The 21,127-nt window shown below is 47.2% G+C and overlaps 1 protein-coding gene across 2 annotated transcripts in view; it reads right to left on the bottom strand.

Annotated features, from left to right (window-relative positions):
* LOC144100731 (uncharacterized) overlaps positions 1 to 20,926 on the bottom strand; it is a 308,214-nt gene extending 287,288 nt beyond the window's left edge. The window contains exon 1 of one of the 2 annotated variants that reach the window (XM_077633568.1): positions 20,864 to 20,926. The gene's annotated coding sequence lies outside the window, so the exon portion shown is untranslated. The remainder of the gene's footprint in view (positions 1 to 20,863) is intronic. The other variant, XM_077633569.1, reaches the window with a different exon arrangement.
* Between the last annotated feature and the right edge of the window lie 201 nt (positions 20,927 to 21,127).

The following is a 21,127-nucleotide window of genomic DNA, read 5'->3' as shown; positions in this document are numbered from 1 at the left end:
TGCAAATGGGTTGCAAGCCCCAAGGGTAGCGTTGGCCTGGCGGCCTGGGGCAAAGCTGGAAACATCCGAAGGTCCCGGCAAAGGATGAGTCGACTGGCAACAGAACAACTTGTTTATTCTGGCATCGCAAAAGAGCAGCCGGTCAGGGCGACCACGTTACTCGAAGGAAGAAATCGAAGTCTCTCTTGGCGTCCGGCGCAGCTGCCTTTTATACCCTCGGAGTCGAGGGCAAGAAGGAACGGCTTGGGATGAGTCGCACGAGACGGCGACGCACGGACATATACAGACGTGACGGGCGCGTCCGCCGGGCCGGCGCCGGTCAGACCTCCTCGCCTCCCAGTTGGGGAGCTCCTCTCCCCGGCTGCCGCGCTTTGACAAGCGTGGGCACCAACATGCACACACACACGCACGCACACACGACGACACGTGGCATTGAAACCTGCCTTGACGCGCTTGGCGGGAGGCGTTACGGCAGCACTGAACGGGCCCAAAATGACCGCCACTTTGAACGAAGCCCCAGCGTCCGTTGCATCCGCGCCGGCTATACCGCGCGTCGTAGGCGAAACGTAACACAGGTAACCATCCAAACGTGGCTCCTTTGGTACTGCCAATACACAGAGTCTCACGGAGGTCCACAATCTGCGCAAGCCCGTCTCGGAAGTCGGCAGTACGGTATGGGCGAGCCTTGAGGTCAGCATGCAGTAAGACGGTGTTGAGGACAACATTACTGGTAGGTAGTCGAGGGAGGACAACTTTGTACGAGTCTGTGGCAACTTCAGATGTCGGGAGACCTCGGCCAACGGCTGAGGCGCTGTTTCCAGCTCAAAGTGCCGGCACTACGGCTCGAGCTTTAAGCATGAATAAAAGCGCATCTATTGAATGCATTCTTCTGATGCAGAAGACTCCGCGCTTTCGCTACGAATATCCTGGCCTAACAGAGCTAGGTCATCAGCATTTTTTCTTAACTGCCTTGTATCTTGTCTCCCGTCCCTAATAAACGATTTCCGTTAAGTAGTTCGAAGCTGACTGGCCCAGCCGAGAACATTTCGCCGGGCAAACGTACGAAGACACCAGTGCTCTTTATACTGCTAACTGCCTTGTACGATCACCGACCATCGTGTCATCATAGTTTTTCATCGACCGTGGCGATCATCTGACTAGCCTTAAGAGGCTCCTTCAAAGGTTAACTAGCACTTGGAGTTCCTCTGCTGTTTGGCGCTTTCAAATCGAGGCGAGTCAAAAACAAAAGCACGGGACACGCAAAGCTCATAGACGCGAAGCGCCATAAAAAATCTAAGCTCTTCTGGCTGCCTGTGGCGCCAGCAAGCAGCGATTTTCTTTGCTTCCAACATTCAGGTTGTCTTTAGTCTGTCTTTCTTGTGTGATAAAAGTGCACTATCGGTTTCAAAACAGAAGCTACTTCAATATTGAACCGCGCAACCTTCATCTGTCAGTCTCAGAGATTCGTGGCTCCATAAAGTAAGGAAATTTCCTCCAAGGTGGCGTCTCTTGTCCTATGACGTCATCACGCTTGTACTTGCGAGATTTGCCTGTGGCGGCGATACGTGTACTTTGGTTCTTGCTAATTCCTACTTTACAAGAGCTTTTTCTTCAGGAAGAGTGGCATTTTTGTGATCAGGAGCTGGTATTCTAACGATACAAGCCAACTTCAATTTTTCTCCAGTGTCCCTTTAATGTAATGCTGTAAGGCGGCTTCGACGGCCACGCTGGAGGCATCCACCATCAGTCTCGTAGGGGCGTTGCTGCGGGGATGGACAAGAAGCACTGCGCTCGCGACTGCTTGCTTTGCGGCAGTAAAGGCGGCCCGGGCTTCTGATTACCGAGAAATGGCCGAGGACGGGCCAGCGATTTACTGGAAGACGTCGGTGAGTGGGCGAAGCCGCTGTGCACAGTGTGGGATAAAGCACCTCGAGAATTTCACCAGCCCCAGGAGTTTTCGTAAGTGGCGCAGTGTGGTACGCTGAAGATAATTCTAGATGGTCTGGGCGTGGGACGCGACAGGGCGGATACTCTCTGAGGATATGTGATGACCCGAAAACTCGAGCTCTGATGCACCAAAACACACTTGGAGGCGTTCACAGCAGAGCCGTGCTGCTTTATACGCATGAACAAAGCACGTAGGTGTTGTTCATGATCTTCACGCGTAGGGATGGCGATGAGGTCATCATCAAGGTACGCGAATACAGTCAGTAGAACCCGCGTGAGCTCAGCCATGAACCGCTGGAAGGTTTGAGCCGAACTGCGTAGACCAGAAGGCCTCCGCACGTACTCAAACAAACCAAAGGGTGCCGTGATGAGGTCCTAGGTATGTCGGTGGGTTGGATGAGAATTTGGTGCTACGCCTTAAACCAGGTCAACTTTGCTAAAAAATGGTGCAGCTGGCAAGGCGCGACGTAAATTCCTGGAGGCACCGGATAGCTGTCGTGGACAGTCTTGGCATTGACCGCCCGATTGTCGCCACAGGGACGCCAGTCACCGGGATCAAGCTTGGGCACTAGATGCAGCAGAGACGCCCACTTGGGCTTGTTGGTTCATTTCAAGGGTAGAATTCATAGCGCAAAATGAACCAAGAAGCCCAAGTATCTACCCTTCTGCATTATATTTCTAGTACAACGGGCCCTTTTGTGTGTTCTATGGACCTTTCGACTGTCGTTACTATCATTGCTGTAACGACCAGCCCTGATAGGACACTCTCGTTTTGTTGCCGGAGCAATGTGCTTCCGGATTAAGTGAGGCGTCTGTTCGGTGGGTTTATCCCATCACGAGGTCATGGTGTGAGAGGGTGCAAGATTTTAAAAGGCTGAGTCGTTTCGACTAGCTCGCCTATACAGGGAATATCTCCACCTTTTGGTTCACCAAAGCTCAAACCCATCCACAGCAGGGAAGACGCTACGAGAGTGGCAGCGGCTTGTCAGTTAGACTACGGACTTCATTTGGCAGCGACAACTGGACTACCACAGAAGACAGCTTGACATTAAGCCACGCTCACCTCGGCGTGTTATCCATACACCGCAAGGACTGGATCTTCCTCAACATGTAAAATCTGTTCTGTCGTTGGGACCTAAGTTTGCCCTGGAGCCAAAATCGTCTTCAGCGAAACGGCTCTCGTTCGTTCACCAGATTTCTCGTATCATCCCTGAGCAAGAGGCAAACCGATGTGTATCTGCAGGCGTCGACACCTTACGGCGATGTAAGTTGCATCCTTCAAGACTTCCCGTAAATCGAGCTGTCTTACCTAGAACATCATTCGTTGTGCCTCCTTCCCGCAGACAAAGAAAGAGGATTTGCTGTATTTCCTTCTGGACTCTTTCATAAGAAAGCATGTGAAGCTGTTTCCTTCGCCTTTAACTGCTATCCAAATGTAAAAATTTCAAAGATAAAAGCTGAAGCGAAGAAACTGTGTACTAGGTTGAACCTTGGGTCTGTTCTTAAAGGAATTACCGATTGTAAAAAAGATTTCCTTCGGATATTCTTCAATGCAAAGACCCATAAAACTGATGTTCCGTTCAGAGTTATTGTATTAGAGAATGGTACATGGCAAAAATCTGTTGCCCTTTTGTTACAAGAAAACTTAAATTTGTTATCCATTCAAGATCCATTCCTTGTCCGAAATTCTGAGCAGGTTTTAGATTTTATCAAGTCACATGCGGAACATGGCCTATCTGTTTTTCCGGTTGACATAAAAGATCTATATTATTCCATTCCACATGAGGCTTTGTTATCTTGTGTTGAGGATTGTGTTGACCGGTACGGACCTATTGCTTTTCAAAATGCATCTGGCATCTCGGTAAATGGTTTTCTAGAACTTTTAAAATTTTATTTTAAGTCTAAATTCATAGAGTGGGACGATAAACCACATCTTAAAAAACAACGCATTTGTATAGGTTCTTGGATAGCACCCATCCTTAGCGACTTGTTTTTAGCCCAGTTGGACAAGTCTTTTGCGGATATAGTAAAAGATACGAATGTTATAAAGATTTTTAGATATGATTTTCTGATTGTACTTAACAGAAATGACGTTTCCTTCAAAGATGATGTTCTTAATGTCCGCACTTCGTTTCGTAACCATTTCCGTCCTCTAGAACTAACGTTTGAACTACCTGAAAAGGGGGTAATCAAATTCCTAGACATCAACATCATACTGCATCATGATCGGACATGCTGGATGTTCAAACCTCCAGGTGAAAAACCTTTATTGCCTTTTCATTCAGCGCACTTTAAAATCGTAAAACGATTCATTGTTCGCCTTTTTTTTTGTTAATTCTCTAATGAAGTCATGTCCGCACCTCATGTATGAAAGTTTTTCTCAGCAGTGCAAGCGGTTGGAGAACGCTGGTTACCCTTCCCATGTTCTGGTCTCTGTAGCGGAAGGCGTTCTAAAAAAAATTCTGCCAGAAAAAAACGCAAGAAATTCAAGAGGCTACGCTTAAGAAAGAAAAAGTTGCTGTCATCCCTTACTTTCATCGGCTCTCCCATAATCTTCAAAAAATAGAGCAGCGTTCGGGAGCCAGAGTGGTTTTTTCAGCCCCTAAAAAGTTACGTTATGTGTGCACGAAAAATTGGACAAAATCCAAAAAGGCGGTTGGCTGTATTAAGAAACATAAAAATAAATTTGTTGACTGCATTGAAAATGTCGTTTACCAGATACCTCTTTCCTGTGGCAAACAGTATGTAGGCCGAACAGGCAGATGCCTGAATGATAGGCTTCGGGAACATGGACGTGATGTTAGTGATATGCGTGGGAAAGGTGTGACAGCCCATTGCCGTGTGTGTCATTGTATACCACTCCTGGACCGCCTGGACGGGCTGGGGAAGGCGTTGGAGGAATAGCTCTGGAAGCAATGGTGAGTGGTTGGGGATATCGCGCTCTCCGAGAAGCTGTCGCGTCCGGCAGAGAAGCCGGATAGGGCGCCGGTCGCCAAGGTCTTCCTGGGTAAGCAGCTGCTGCAGGCGAGTGCGTTCCGATGGCATAAATCGCCCCAGCACCTTGGTTTTCCGGTGCTGAAATGATATAGCGCCCATGGGCGGAGAGAACGTCGGAGAGTTCGCCGGCAACATCAAGAGGAAGGCTCGGGGCGACATGGTAGTAGCGCGTCGTCTCCGAGCTGATGCGACAAAGGCAAAATTGCGCCTCGATCTAGTGGAACCAAACTTGCGGGTGTTGAGGCCAGAAAGGTGGCAGTTGAACCTGCAGTGACTAGACTTTCTGCGGACGTGAGTCCTATTCCGTCGATGCCGCGGGATCGGTAATCGCTCGTCCTAGGACGCCAGTTGTAGGCTTAACGCCTCAGGAGCGAAGGAACAAGACCGCTGCTGCGAACCGACACCAGAAGAGAAATGCGAGCCGTGGCTGCACGAGCCACGGCCAGGTGCCGTATTTATTTTCTTCGCCGGGTGGCGTGCTCTAAACGGGTTCCCGGCGCCATCCAAGAGGTGGCGCTACAGGCTCTAGTACAACGGGCGCGAATAGCAGCCTCGCCCAGCGGGGTCCCGGACTAAAGACTCCACCTATGTAAAGGGCCATTTTTGGCCTCCAAACATTCATTTCACTGAATAAGTTTTCACTACCACCACCCTTTACGGCGCCTCTTCCTCTTTTCCTTCTTGCACTGCCGCATTCCCCCTGCCCTTAAGGCGTGGTTTGTGTGTCCACCGAGGTGTAAAAAATTACTGCGCCGTTTCCTTTCCTAAAATACAACATTCAATTCCGCGCTTCGATGGAGGCGACACGCAAAGGCGTCCATGAGCTCTGCAACGTCAGTGCGCGTTATACTCTAGTTGCGAGGCCGACTTAACCGCGGTTGAGCACAGCTATCGTTAGGCGGAGTTAACTCTGGTTATTGTGAACTGCAGTTTGGCGGTGTTAGACTCGAAAACCTGTTCTCAGTATGTGCAGTTGTACCGGTCGCGTGGTTGCTCCTTAAGAGAAACTGCAATCCAGATTTACGCCAGCGATACACAAAATCATACTTAAAACACTAACCTAGGAAGTTTTGCTCGAACAAAGTTTGGTTATATTTGAGCAGCGAAATTTGTATTCCTGAGGTTGGTGAAATTCAGATGAAACTTCAAGAAAGTCTTTCAACACGGGTTGCGCTCGGCTCCATTGGCAACCCGAGAGCCAATTCAATCCTCGGTAATGTAGATTAGAAACATTTTGCAAAGGTTTTTTGCAATCGTCTGTATCTAGTTGCCGCTCACTTAATAGCCACGCATCAGGTCTGCGGTATCAGAGGCCGCAGAATCCAAACCCATATTCATATTGCACGTTCAGTAGTGGAGCCAGCATCAGATGAAATCGGACCAGTAGCTAAAATTCAGATTGACCTTGCGAAGGCCTTTGATAAAGTTCGTCACGATTTATTGTTTGCGGCCTTAGAATCATGCAAATATTGGAGATGTTTTGCTTAGGGGCATAAGACTGCGCTATAAGGAGTCCTATACAACGATAAATGTTAAGCAAGAGCTAACCAGGCCTGTTCCATTGAAATTATATGTTCGCCAAGGCTGTCGTCTCTTAACGCCTTTGTTGTTTGCCCTATACCTTGAACCTCTTTGCCTCAGTATTATAAACTGCGCATCTATCCGTGCTTTCTCCTTGGCGTAGTATGAAATTAAGATTTTAGCCTATGCAGATGATGTCTCCCTCTTTTGTTCTGACAAAAAGTATGCTTGAGGCATGGAATTTGACTGAACAGTTTTGCGAGGCATCAGGTGCGGCTCTTATTCTAGATAAATCCTAGGGGTTTTGCTGGGGCCACTGGAGTATAACACCAAGTCATTACGGTGACATAAGCTGGGACTGCGGGCCCCTTCACTACCTAGGCCTTCCTCTTCACCAAATTCGCAACAGTGGCGACAACTGGGATTATCAGGTAGGCTCCATGAGGCGAAAAACCTAGGCTTGGATGGGTAGGGAACTATCAGTGTTCGCTCGGGGTCAAGTCTGCAACATTTTTTTATTTGCAGAACTTGCCGATGTGCTGCAGGTTCTCCACTGTGCCAGGAAGAAAGTGCAGGTGACGCACAGAATATCTGCTACATTCGTATGGCGTTCCCAATGGGATCCTATGCGTCGCGATAACTTATTTCTTTCTATAGAGTCTGGTGGAATTGGATTTGTTCACTTATTCGTGCATGAGCTTTTCTCGCGTGTTTTTTTTTTTTCAAATCTTCAAACCACCCTGTTTTGTAGCCGTGCTTATTAAGCGTCTCAGTGCTCAATTGCCTTTCCTATTCGCACCGCCAGGACACACTCGTGAGGGGCCTTTATGGGGATTCCTTAAGGAAGTTCCCGACATCTTCAATTTCTTCACTGTGCGTTTTTTTAGACTACCTGTATAGCCTCTCCAGAAGGCAGATGACTCAGACAATTACAGAGTATTTGTTCCCTGCACCGTTGTATCGGCAACCTTTTCTGGAGTTCCTTGACACCACAGTTTTAAAACGTGTTAGGCGAATGTGGATTTCTTCTGCCGCGAAAACATTCATTTTTAAGCTGCACACGTCAACACTGCATGTGAAGGAGATGCTTGCGCCATGGGCGGTGAATTGTCGCCTGTGAAATACACCAGAGACAACTAACCATTGTTTTGTTCTGTGAACCGATGCTATCTTCTTCTGCGACATTTCACAACGATCATTTAAGAAGGGCATTGACATCACACCCTACAGTATTCGATTTTTGCCCGCGAAGAAAAAGAGTGCTGTGCCATAAGAACTATTTATGTTGCTGGGACTATTTAGTCTCTGGAAGAGCCGCATGATGGACCGCCACGCCGAATTACCACGGTCGTCGAAATCTTTGTTTTGTGAACAATGCGCTTTAGTGCGGGGAGTATATGCTGCCCTGCAAGAGCCACCTAGCTGGCTCCCCTATCTGGATGCAGATGTGTGCCTCCCAGACTTTTGATGTTTTGGAAGGAGGGTTCATGCAGGGGTAAGGTCGTCTGATGTTTTGTGGCGTAAGCGTGCTTAGACTTTTCTTTTCGGCGCTGTTTCCATGCAATACAAAAAGAAAAACAGCCGTAGTGGCGGAGTGGTAGCGTCTCCGCCTCAAACGCCTAAGGCCCTGGTTGGATACCGAGCTGCGCCAAAGGTTTCTTTTTTTATTCAGTGAGTGTGCGGAAGGGGAGGGGGGGGTTTAGTGGCTCCCATAGATACCGCCACCGAATAGGTTGGTTAGCGGTTAAGCGCTGGCTCTGTTAAGGCGCGTTTACACTCTGTCGTAACGCGCGCGCGATGCACGGCGACGTCACGTCGGCCAAAGCGGGACGCTTTATACTCGAACTGTGCTTGACTGCCAACGCGCTCGGCGGTTTCGGCGCACTTTGCCCGCACTGGCGGATGCTTGTAGGACGTCTAGATCTATTTCGCGCCGAGCGCACCGCCGGCCCGGCCAAACCGGTTCGGCTACGTGGCGAGGCGGGCGTTGTGACCTCATGTTCCTCCTCGGCGCACCGCCGCGGCGAAATCGCAAGTTCGCGGCCAGTAAAGCTTTTGCTTTAAAAGAAATTTGAAACCTGTAGAGAGCGTGACTCCCCTTTCCTGCAACTCGTTTCTTTGAGGCTCCATTCAATAGCTTCAGCAGTTGGGCAATGCTGTTCTATTCGACATCTCGGATAATTTAGTCCATTCACAGTACACATCTGAAGGTACATGCAAGTGGGTGAGAGAACTCGATCCAGTGGACCGCGTACCTCCGGAAACGCGCGGAACGTGTTGAAGCGTCGTGCGCCGGTTTTACTTTAAAGACGCCAACTTTAAACGTGAGCGCCTTTGAGCACCCACCCGTTATTTGTAACAAAAAAAAATATAACCTGGCCCTTGCAAGCATGAGAAACATCCTCGACGTCGCCTGCTGCACCGAGCAACAGCGCCTTTCAAGGGATCACAATCCATTGGCCCCAAAGCCTCGGCCAGCCTCCGATGTGCGCGACGTGCCGACCTTGAGCTCACCACTCGCGACTCCCCGCACTAGGGTAGACATATTTAGGCTGCTCATCGAAACGACCCGCCGGCGGCTAACCTAACGATACTCCCTGAAAAGCATTGCACGCTCTGTAGGGGATGAGGTCGCTGAAATGCAGGCCGAATTTTTTGCGAGAACTTCGTTTGCGGGTGCGGGAACGGGATCCATCGTAACTCTGGCAAGACGCCGGTGCAACCGTAAACGACGCGACCCCCGATGGATGCCTTCAACGTGCGGCGGCGGTAGCTTTCATTTCGGGTGCTGCTAGACCGCACCTTTATCCGCCAGAAATCACGGAGTCCGCGTTTATGTTACGTTACATGTCACTCTGTCCTGTGACGTCATAAGAGTGGCCGTGACGTCATAAGAGTGTGCCGAGTTTGAATCAGAGGGCGGGAAAAACTTTTTCAACTTCGAATCAAGCTTCTTTGAAATAAATGCATCTTTCACTCCCGGACAAGCGGCAACAAAGCCATGAATTGCCTAACTATCGGATTTTGCTAACAAAAAAAAAGTCATAGAGTTCTCCTCACTGTCCCTTCATCTCCGAGTGGAGACTATTGCCTTTTGAATCATGGAAGCAAGTTCCTACTGAAACCCAGTACAGCGTCTTCGGCCGAGGGCTAGTAGCCATCTACTACGGGATACATTACTTTCGGCATTTTGTAGAAGGATGCCAGTTTTACGTGCTGACCGATCATAAGCCACTGGCGTATGTGTTTCGCACCAACCCATCGAAGTACTTGTCAAGTGAACTCCGTCAGCTCGCTTATATCTCGGAGTTTACTACCGGCATCCGCCATGTGAAAGGTGCCGCCAACACCACCGCTGATGCTCTCTCTCGTATAGCCGCGGTAGACACTCCATCTCCCACCGTCGACTGGGCCGCATTCTCTTCCGCGCAGCACAATGACCATGATCTCGCCGCTTCACGAGAGTACACCCGTTCTCTCCGAATGCGGCTTGTGCCCCATCCCTGCTCGCCTGAGCCCTGGTGGCGCGATGTGTCCACAGACCTTCCCCGCCCTTTTGTTCCGGCTTCACTACGTCGCCCTATCTTCCATTCTGTACATGACTTATGCCACCCAGGCTTCCAAGCTACTCAGCGCCTTCTCACCCAGCGCTATGTTTGGCCCGGAATCAACGCTTATGTGCGGGCTTGGACGCGCCTGTGTCTGCCCTGCCAGACGACCAACGTCTGCCGTCATACCAAGACGCCTTCCCAAGCCTTCCTACCACCTTGCCGTCGTTTCTACCATGTACATCTCGACATCGTGGGTCCTGTACCCGTGCCTCGAGGCTACCGTTATATGCTGACCATGGTCGACCGCTTCACTCGCTGGCCGGAGGCAGTCCCCATTCGTGACATCACCGTAGAGACTGTTTCCCGTGCCTTCATTTCTGAGTGAGTAGCTCGATTTGGTTGTCCTTGCACCGTGACAACCGATCGTGGACCACGGAGTTTGAGTCCTCCCTGTTTCGTTCCCCTAATCATATTCTCGGCGCTAGGCATTGCGTACCACTGCATATCACCCGTGTGCCAACGGCATGGTGAATGCCTTCACCTCCAGTTGAAGACTGCCCTAGCTGCCCGCCTCAATTGTGCCACGTGGTTCGACTTCTTGCCCCTTGTGCTCCTTGGTCTAAGGGCCGTCATCCGGAAAGGCTTACAGTGCTCAGCTGCAGAGCTAGTGTATGGTAGTGCTCTGCGTCTTCCAGGAGACTTCTTTACATCACAGCAGCTCCCAGTCCAGGACCAAGAAATCATTCAACGCCCCCTGGACCGTGTTAATGACCTCCAGCCTACTCCATTGCGTCCGTCCCGCCATCATACAATTTTCGTGCACCCTGACCTGGCCACTTCGACCCACGTTTTTGTGCGCCTAGACGCGGTCCGAGCACCACTAACACCGGCCTACGACGGACCTTCCCGAGTTCTCCACCGCACCCTGAAAACCGCCACCCTCCTGCAGAACGGCTGTGAAGAGACCGTCAGCCTAACCGCCTTAAGCCGGCTAACGTGCAGACCGCACTTGAAAGTCGCGCATCGCCGCCTGACCTAGTGCTCTAGTGGGCAACTTGCCCATGCCCCATCCAGCAAGCTTAGAAACCATTTGGTACGAGTGAAGGACCCGCTTGAAAAGACCAGCTACCCTGGGGTAGTTTGCAAAATTACTTGCAGAGAATGCGGTGCAGCCTATATAGACGAAACAGGGGACTTCAAGAGACGATTCAAAGAACACCAGCGTGACGTCAAAAACGAAAAAGTGACTTTTTCATCCCATTGTGAACAAAGCACCCGTAGTGGTGCCGAAACGTCAATTCTCTTACGGTTTTTTTTCCTTTATGACTTTGGCGAGTGTTCGTTTAAAAGGATATGCTGAATTTCCCTCGCCAGACGGGTTTCCGACGAACCCTCAACTATATAATTGGGACGGTAGCTTGAGAGATGAAACACTAATATAGGATGAGTAGGAGCGGTGAATGAAACGGGCGGCTCTGTTTTGCACGGCTTGTAATGAATCAATGAGGTAAGCTTGTTGTGGATTCCAGATGTCGGATGCATACTCAATTTTTGGCCTGGTTAATGATTTGTAAGCAAGTAGTTTTACATTTTGAGGGGCATCGTGAAGACGACGTTTAAGCAAGCCTAGTTTTTTATTCGCAGATGATATTAGCTTTGGTACGTGCTCGCGCCATGATAAGTCATTACTGATAGTGATGCCGAGGTAAGTATAGGACGGGACAAGTTCGACAGGAGAATAAGAAATCTTATAAGTAAATAAATGCGGGTTGCGATTAAGAATCATCAACCAGCGATTGCACCATGATTGAATGCCGTTAACATTGTCCTGGAGGGATTCTTGATCAGCGGTATTAGTAATTGGGGCATAAATAACAACCGTCGGCGAACAGACGGACATGACATGATAAATTTTCTGGAAGATCGTTAATATAAATTAAGTATAGGAGGGGGCCAAGGACAGTTTCCTGAGGACGTACGCCAAAAAAAGACGTTCACAGGAGAAAGGAGACAACAGGAAAGAAACATGGGGCCATTCCCGAAGGATCTGCAAGGTTCTGAAATCCGAATCCTGGCGACAGGTGCGTTACTACTATGACTGGCTCCGAATTCTTCTCTATGAAGGGACTGATCCTTTGCTGGCGAACTCCCTCTTCAGTGGATACAGGAAGCTGGCAGCCGGATCCATCGAGTTTCTGTGGCAGACAACAAGGCTATCACTGCCACCAAAAGCCCAACCAAGTGAGTGTGCCAACACCGTTACCACCGTCGGTGACGTCGATCTTCCAAGCGGAGTCAAGAACATCTTGCAAAAAGGACCCAAGTACTGTTTTGAGCCTCAGACGAACCGCCCGGCTCTTGTAGCAATGGTACGAAAAATCGGCTGCAAAGTCAATGACAAAGATAGAGACCGGATCATTGGGGAAGGTTTCGCATGCCTCAGCAAATTGCATCCGAGCAAGAACCCTCCGCTCAATAGCCTTGCCAAATTCATGAAGTCGTCTGACCTCGCTGTTCTGGAGGCAGACAAAGAAGGTGGTTTTGTTGTCATGCCGAATGATACCTTCAACAAAAAAGCCACTGAAGCCATCGAGAAGAACTTTAGACTAGTCGACTTCAACCCATCCAGACAAAAACGGGCCGCACTAAAACTGCTTGCAGGGATGAACCTGGAATAAATAGGAAAGGCAGTCAAAGCGGCTCAGACTGGATACCTCGAAATTTTCTTCTCAGGAAAAACGCACAAGCCTGCATGCCCCCTTCGTGCCATTGTGTCTGAAAGATACGTGGCAAAAAGTGGTGAGCGACTTCCTTCGCCGCCAGCTGGACAGGATAGCTGGTGGTGACCCTTACCGCGTTCGAAGCTCAACGGAAGTCGTGCAGATCCTGGAAGGAGGCAATGTGTCAGCCTCCACCGGGTTTTCTATTGACGTTAAAGACTTATTTTACTCTGTGCCTCACGACGCTTTGTTTGCTGCTGTCCGAGAACGTTTGGAAGAATACGGCGAAGTCAGGTTTCAGAATTCCACTGGTGTCACAACTGTTAAATTTCTGGACCTCCTACAGTTTTATTTGGATTCTACTGTTATTTGCTTCCGGGAAGAATTTTACTTACAAAAGGCGGGAATATCTACAGGTTCGTCAGTTGCTCCGGTCCTATGTGAAATCTTTCTGGCGTCATTTGACCGTCGCATTGAAGCCAGCTTGAAGGAAACAGGGATAGCACGTATGACTATCTTATCCTTCTTAATGTGCCTTCACACTGTGCCGCAGATACACTTATAAATCAAATTCTCACGGCCTTTGATTCTTTATCAAGGGGCCTAAAATTCACGCATGAACGGGCAGAAAATGATCGACTCCAGTTTCTGGACCTTCAACTTATATTTACAAATGCGCATGTGTATTGGGCTTATCAGCCGCGCTCAAAGAAACCACTTTTGAATTATGACAGTGCCCACTCCAAGCTAGTGAAGCGTGGCATAGTATCCCTTTGCATGAAATCCGCGTTAGAAAAATCATGCGCCCACAATATAGGGGAAAGCTTCCAGTCCCAGATTGACCGGATTTTATCTGCAGGTTACCCAGCCCACCTGGTCACCGGCATGTCTGAAAACCTTTTGAAAAAGATAAAAATTCAGACCAAGCTAAAACCACAGAACAGAAACCTGTGCAGGTAATGCCTTACCTGCACAGTCTCTCGCACAATTTGAAGAAAGTTGCGTCTCGCCACGGGGTTAAGCTGGTTTTTCGGCTCCCTGCAAACTAGCAAAATTATGTCAGATGGTGACCAAGAAGCTTGTTAAGAAGGTCTGTAATATCAAACATCACACTGTATACACCCAATGCACTGCCAATGTCGTGTACGAGATCCCCCTGACGTGCGGCAAAGTGTATGTGGGGCAAACCGGGAAATGTTTTAATGAGCACGCCCGCAAGCACAACGTCACCCTGAAGAACAGATCTGGAGGTAACCTTCCGTTACACTGTAACAATTGCAAAAACTGCTACCCCAAGTTTAATGAAACTAAGTTTCTAGCTAAGGCCCCAGACAAGACTGAGAGAGAAGTAATTGAGGCTTTTTTCATTGACCTAAGAAAAGACAAGTGCGTTAGCACTCCTTCTATTAACCTTTTTAGGAATGAACTATCCTATTTGGATGGTTATATCTAATCTCTCAAACCATTCGCTCCTATGTTTTTTAGTTGGTTTTAGAAGTTTTAATATGCCTTTAACTTTTTCTGCCCCTCTTTACACGGTTTTTCCCCCGTCTCCCTTCTTTTCTTTGTTTGTCAGAACTTTTTTCTTATTCATATTTTCATGTTGTTACGAACTTCTTTTTCATTAACATCTTTCATGCAGATCTGTATTCTCATGTTATAATGCATTGTTGTTAGCCCATACCTTGGCACGTGTTGATATGTTCACCTTCATAGGTTTTTAATCTCGCTGGAAAATTCCCCTTTGCTCTTTCTCGTGTTTGGTGATTAGGTTGACGCTCTAGCTCATGCAGCTTATCTCTGGATAACAGGTGATATATAAGTGCGCCTGGCTTTTGTCGTCATTAAAGTTGAATATTGCGCTTCTTTCCTGTTGTCTCCTTTCTCCTGTGAACGTCTTTTTTTTAGCGCACAGCCTCCAGAAATGAATATGTACCAACTAGCCCGTCAGAAAGTCTTACTTCCCTGAGGAACGCCAGATTTTACCGGTGAATAGTAATAGTGACGGACTGTGTCTATAAGCCCTTTGAGACTCCAGCTCCGAGGAGTGGAGCAGGGCTGCTTCCCATGCCTCTCTGGAAAGAAAATGGGGGCTCCGGAACAGTTACGACCATCTGGGGATCTTTAACGTGCGCTAACATCACACAGAACACGGGCGCCTTTGCATTTTGCCTGCATCTAAAGGCGGCCTGAATTGCCCTCTGAATTTTCCGTAGTGAAGGGGGTTCGTACACTAGTAAACAGGGTATTCTCGAATTGCTCAAAGGCGAGCAACGCAAAAAACAGCTAGCCTAACCACCGCAGCTAATTTCAGCAGCGTGGCGGCGCTTCGCTTTTCTCCTTGTCATCTTCATGGAAGACATCAGCCGGGGCGGCCATGGGTCGCTACTGTAATAGGTGCTAAAGGGGCAGAAACTGATGTAAATGTGTTAGTGATAACTTAATCACATTCAGCAGCAGGAACACATTGCCTCTTTCAGTATTGGTAAGCGATACATCAGGATTATTCGAGGAGTTTACTATGCGCCAGCACTTCACAGGTTATTTGTTATCATTGATGGCAAATCGTGAGCGAACAAGCGGTGACAAGAAGATATCAGCGCTGACTGATAATGCTTATCGCATGCTTTGTTATGCTTTCAGGAACCAGAGTGCCTATTCCTGAACTGCCTTTAAAGGCGCTTTTTCTTATTGATAAGGCGACGTAAGCGCGATTAAACCAAGGCGTGGTGTTATTGTATGGTGTACTGATGAGGAGTATGAATCTGTCAATAAGAGCAGCAAGCTTAACGCTTAGTAGGTTCCAGTTAGCCACTACTGAACATGAACATCGAATTTCATAGATTTTTTTTTGTTCTAGCACCTTATACGTATATTACGAGTTATTTCATTATGCGGCATGCAATATAGTTCTCTGTCTATATCAAATCATCTGAAAGGCGTTCTAAGTGTGCAACATTGAAACAAAAGTGTGATTGGTTGGGATAAGATCTAGAACATTGGCAGAAATGAAGCAGCTGGACTGGTCGAAAGCCTGATATTCAGGATCACTGTCAGAAGCTGTTATATGAGAAAAAATTAATTGTCGCAAATTTAAAATCAGCTATTATAGAAGGACTGAATTTTCAAATTGAGCACTAAGCTCGCCTAGCATTCGACATAATAGAATTCACTTCAGGACAAGATGTTCAAGCCTGGACGGCAGCAAATTACACGAATAATGAGATCAGTTGAACAACATTTTGAACGAACCGACACTTACTCCAGGCAAGACCGGACTCAAATAATGCAGACAAGTTTCGCATCATGAATGGAACGCACACAGAAGACAAGGAACAAACAAGGCAGGACTGTGCTGCACTTCCAAGTTATTTTATTTGAAAAAGCTCGACGTTTAAATACATTCAGTTATCATGAGGTGAAACCAAATCACAATCATCCAAAAAAGCCATCTCATTCTCCAGCAACGACCGTGAAGGCGTGCTGACGCAATTGTCACCAGCTTTTCTAATAAAAAAGGCTCCGATAATTTCACGCTGAAGCTTCTCCTTGGCGTTATCCAGAAACTGCGCCTTCTTAAACATATGTTTGCATTTGCAAGACCGGCAGTGTGCGGCAAGATGGCCGCTGATACCATCCTTTAATAGATTGAAGTGTTCTACCGCTCTTTCATTAAAACAACGTCCTGTTTGGCCAATGTACACTTTTTTGCACGTAAGAGTAATGCTATAAACTACCTTCGTTACACATTTTGTGAACTTTGTGAGTCCTTAATGCTGCACGGCGCTTTCTTCTTTCTCGTTATCATTGGGCAAATTTTTGACAACTTGCATGGTGCGGAAAATACAACGTCAAGGTTGTATCGGCTGGCGATCCTCTTCAGATTGTGAGATATCTTGTGCAGATACGGTATTACCTGAGTGTTATTCTGTTTCTTTGCTTTATCATCCGTTCCTTTACTTCTCTTTCTTTTCTGCATTAGGCTCTCACAAACAGCTGAAATGCCATCATCAGGGAAGCCGGACATGCGTAGCCGCTCGACTTGCTGATTGACACTATCGGTCTTTTGATGCGGGCAGGTTTTTTCTAGGACAGCATTGATGCAGTTCATGGCAATCCCGCGTTTAATTATCTTTGAATGAGCGCTTTTAAAAGGGAGAAGGCACTTTTGTGACCTAGGGTTATATTTCCAACATATGTGGTTCGTTCTGAAAGTAATTCTGAGGTCAAAAACTGTATGTTGTGTGCGCAGGGAAGTTCGTACGTGAATTTTAAACCTCCTGTGGCAGCTTTAAAAGCCTTGATAATTTCTGCAACTGTGTCGTCAAGGGATATGAAATATGCGAATTGTCAAGAATCACCAAGTAATCATCGACATATCCAAAAATTCTTTTAACATGAACGCCCTTTAGTGAATTGTTAACGCGCTTATCAACAAAACAAAGATAGATGTCACAAAGTATGGGAGCTACTGAGCAATCTATGCAAATGCCAGCCTTTTGGGTATAAAAACGATCATTCAAATTGATAGCCGTTGTATGAAGATAAAATTCTTAAAGCGTTAAAAAGTTATCACTGCTGAAACCTGATAAATTACGAAAAGGCACATCTCTCGTATCTTCAATCAGCTGTCTCACTGATTTAAACAGTTCATAGTGCGGTGCGGAGTAATAAAGTTCATCAACGTTTACGGGGAAACCGGTGGTATCAGCAGCAATCAGGTTTTGCCCTTGGCTGAGTTCTTGGACGATCTCGTGCGATCCTCGAACCAGGAAAGGATCTTCAAACTTCAAGCTTGCTAACTACTGCCTTTGCAGGTATTGTCCAACAGCAGATTGCCAACAGTTTTTTTCTGAGACAATGACTCGAAACAGAAATTCCGGCCTGTGTGTTTTACAAGAGAAGAATGGTTCTAGGCTTCCGTTTTCAGATTTCTTGACTAGACTTGAGACGGAATCAAGACGCATTTCTTGTAGGAGACGAACTGCAGTGGTCTTCTGGGGTTTCTTTTTGAATTTCGTTTCGTTGAAATTCTTCTGTATAGCTTGAATAGCCTTTTCTTGGTACATGCCTTTGGGCAAAACTACAAATCCTGCCTCTTTATCGTATTGAAGTACCATTGGGTCATGCTTCTTTAAATATGTGACAATTTTTAGTGCCGCACAGTCCTGTCTTGTTTGTTCCTTGTCTTCTGTGCGTGTTTTATTCATGCTGCGAAACTTGTCTGCATTATGAATAGCAACCAAATAGCCCAAACCACCGTGTGACTCAAATAAGCACAGCAGTAACCTCTCAACGACCAGAAGTACACCACCACTGCTACGTTCCACGCGGTCACAAAGAAATATGCTAGATTCAGAATACCAGACAAACGGAGATTATCGGGAATTTTGTCATTTAACCAAGTCCGGGTATGCGCGATGATAGGCTAGTAGCATGAATGTACTAGTGAAGAAAGAGGCGCGTTTTTAGAAAGAACACTGCTTGTCTTAGTGTACAGAAAACTGACCTCCGAATCAGTGCAGCGTATGTGTGTGACCGCAAGGTTGCTTGGGTGGTGAATTTACGAGGACCGGAAGGAGCTCCGCACCCGTGGGAGACGCGCACTCAGCGACTGATATAATTATTCAAGAAATGAGAGTCCCTATTGATAAGCAGTTTATCAAGAACCAAAGGCATACATGCTCGCCTTTTTTCACTGATTTTTCGTGCTTAAGCAGCTGGCAGAGTTTCTCGCGAACGGTCTGAGAGTAATCACGCGAAATGTTGAAATAAACTTTTGAGCTTATGGGCCCCACTCATCACAGATTCGACTACTTTTCCGCTGAACAGCCTAGGAACAGCAGTCGCTGTTGCAATAATATTTAGCAACACCAGTGTAACGCCATTGTACTGTTTTGTTGCCTATGGCGCTATTACCACCGCGTAATACTTTTAAAACCATTAAAATCTTTTCGAGACATGATAAGTAACGCGGTTATGTTTCGTTGCCTATAATGTTCTGAAGAGTTGTAATGCATAATTAAATAAAGAAAAGAGATTGAGACCCGCCCCGTAGCACAGCCAAACAGTCAAGTTAGGTGAGCTGCATTCTTTTTACACCCTTTTCGTGCAAATGATGAGTAAATAGGAGCATTATGCTGTCTTAGCTTTGCTAACTCAAGCAACTAACGTCGCGTGTTTGCAGCCCAAGCTTGCCCGCTGTTTCAGAAGTTGAAACTTTTATAACACATTAGGTGTCGAGAAATATCTGACATTCATTAGTGTTTTCATCATATCCCGTGATCCAATAATGACTCTGGTATGTACGCTTTGCGAGCTCCTATTGATACCACGGGAAAACATTTTATAGCCCGGGCAGCATTGACAATAGCCACAGAACAATTTAGCCCACTGCCGGCTGCACCCATCCTCACCACAATAAGTAGGACGCATGAAGCATAAAATCTGGGCTCCCGCGGAAGGTTTTCAGCAAAGAGGTAATACACGCGCACAAGAACGGAACAAACCTGCGCGACGCTTTTTAGCTGGCCACCTCTACAAGCTTTATCTCCCTTGCTACGTGGCCAATGCTGCCTTCAGCCGCTCCCTTTGGCGTCTAGAGGGTTCTGACACTCCAGAAATTCTATGCAACCACCTTAGTTGATAACAATTAGGTATAGGTCTTTCAATACAGAGTGCGGTGCTGACAATCTGACAATCTCACTGCGATAGCAATCAGCCTGGAATAAAGTGAGCTTCACACTCCTAAATAGGTGGCCGGAGGGATCATCTGCCGAAACCGTAGAGCCAAGCATCGCGGCTGCGTGAAATACAGCAACTGCTTGATAACTTATATGCTTTGGATTAAGGGAGTAATTATTTATTGACATCCACCCAAGCGCAGCCATACGGCTACAAAGGAAAGCTATACAGCTTTCTCGGAAGAAAAATTCGTCCTGCATAGTTTTCAGCATACCGTAAATGGAAGTTTCTTTGTTCAAATCCTACGCGTGGAGAATGTACTCCAGGTGATCTGTGCTGTAAGGGATATGCGGTGTGTATATTGGGCGTACTTAAAAGTTTGCCAGCTACTTGATAATGGTTAAAGCGACCCTGAGGACAGTGAAGTTGGCCTGTGTTAATAGAATAGCTTGTTCAAATCCAAAAGAAGCTACGTTTTCTAAAAGCGGAGATTTTGTAGGCTATAAAGGGCCAAAAACGAGAAAAATAAGAATACCGTGCACAACACTTTAGTTGTGAACACTGCAAAGTTGTGCAAAAGGACGGGGAAAGCCAAAAACAAGAAGCACCGCTGAGCAGCAGCGTTGCTTGTGCTTTCTTATCACCCACGTCGGTTAGCGCAGTTTCCCCCAAGCTTTTCCACCAAAATGTCCTTCTCTACAACTTGGTGCCTTCAGGTGAGGCTCTTAACCCGAGCAGCCCAGGTACTCGACCCAATATTGGAGATGTATTCGTAAAAGCTGGTGCTGCAAAGGGCCAGTGTCAAACCATCCTTTTCCAATATCGGGCCAATTACTAGTGCTGCTTGGGAAGCAGCCCTCGCATTCCAGATATAAGTACAAACTCGATTGCGGAGTAATATTGGTTCGTGTTTGCAAACGCTGTTATCTTAAATAAGTACGCTCAAAAGTTCGCCTTCAAATTATAGACTAATAGCGTGGTGAAACGACATGGGTGTCATCGCCGTTCAGTGATGCCATCTGAAGACAAATTTACACAGATGGGATCGACCGGCTATTCTACATGGAAAGGCAATGCTTTCGGGTTCGGTGATCTCCGGTGTGCGCTTTGATATGCCTATAAACGTGACTTTTTCTGTAAATGATATCATCCAGTTCACAGTACGCATTGCGAGATTTTTTTTTCTCTGCATAGAGCGTTGTTCTTGAGTTTTGCTCGCAGCGCTGCTAATAAAACAGTACTGAGTTTGTGCGACCATGATTACAAGATCGCTGTCAGTGGACAACGCGAGCAAATATGAAAACCGAAAGCTTTTTCACTTTTTGATGGCTACACAACAGCGCATCCGCACACAAATGCCTGGCTCGCACTGCTCCTTACAAGAAAGTACGGCTATTGTGAGATCGGAAGAATGGAGTAGGAGTAATGGGGACCCTGACTCACCGGTCGTTCTGCACAAGGCCAGAGGAGAATCACAGAATGAAACCGCAGGAGCCTGCTTCTTTTTCAACCAAAGGAACTGCACACATGCAGACAAGGACGAGAAGGTTAACACAACAAGCGCGCACTCGTGACTGATTTATTCGACAGAAAAACACGTTTTATAATTTACGCTAATTGACGCACACAAACATTTTGTGGAGAAGCAAAGGTCAGGTCGCACGTAAACTTGCTTAGGTGTTTTTCTTAAGAAAACGTGGGGATGAC

The sequence above is a fragment of the Amblyomma americanum genome, chromosome 8 (assembly GCF_052857255.1).
Source record: "Amblyomma americanum isolate KBUSLIRL-KWMA chromosome 8, ASM5285725v1, whole genome shotgun sequence".
Taxonomy (NCBI): Eukaryota; Metazoa; Arthropoda; class Arachnida; order Ixodida; family Ixodidae; genus Amblyomma; species Amblyomma americanum.
Note: the sequence above shows the minus strand (reverse complement) of the source record. Positions and strands in the feature narration are given on the sequence as shown.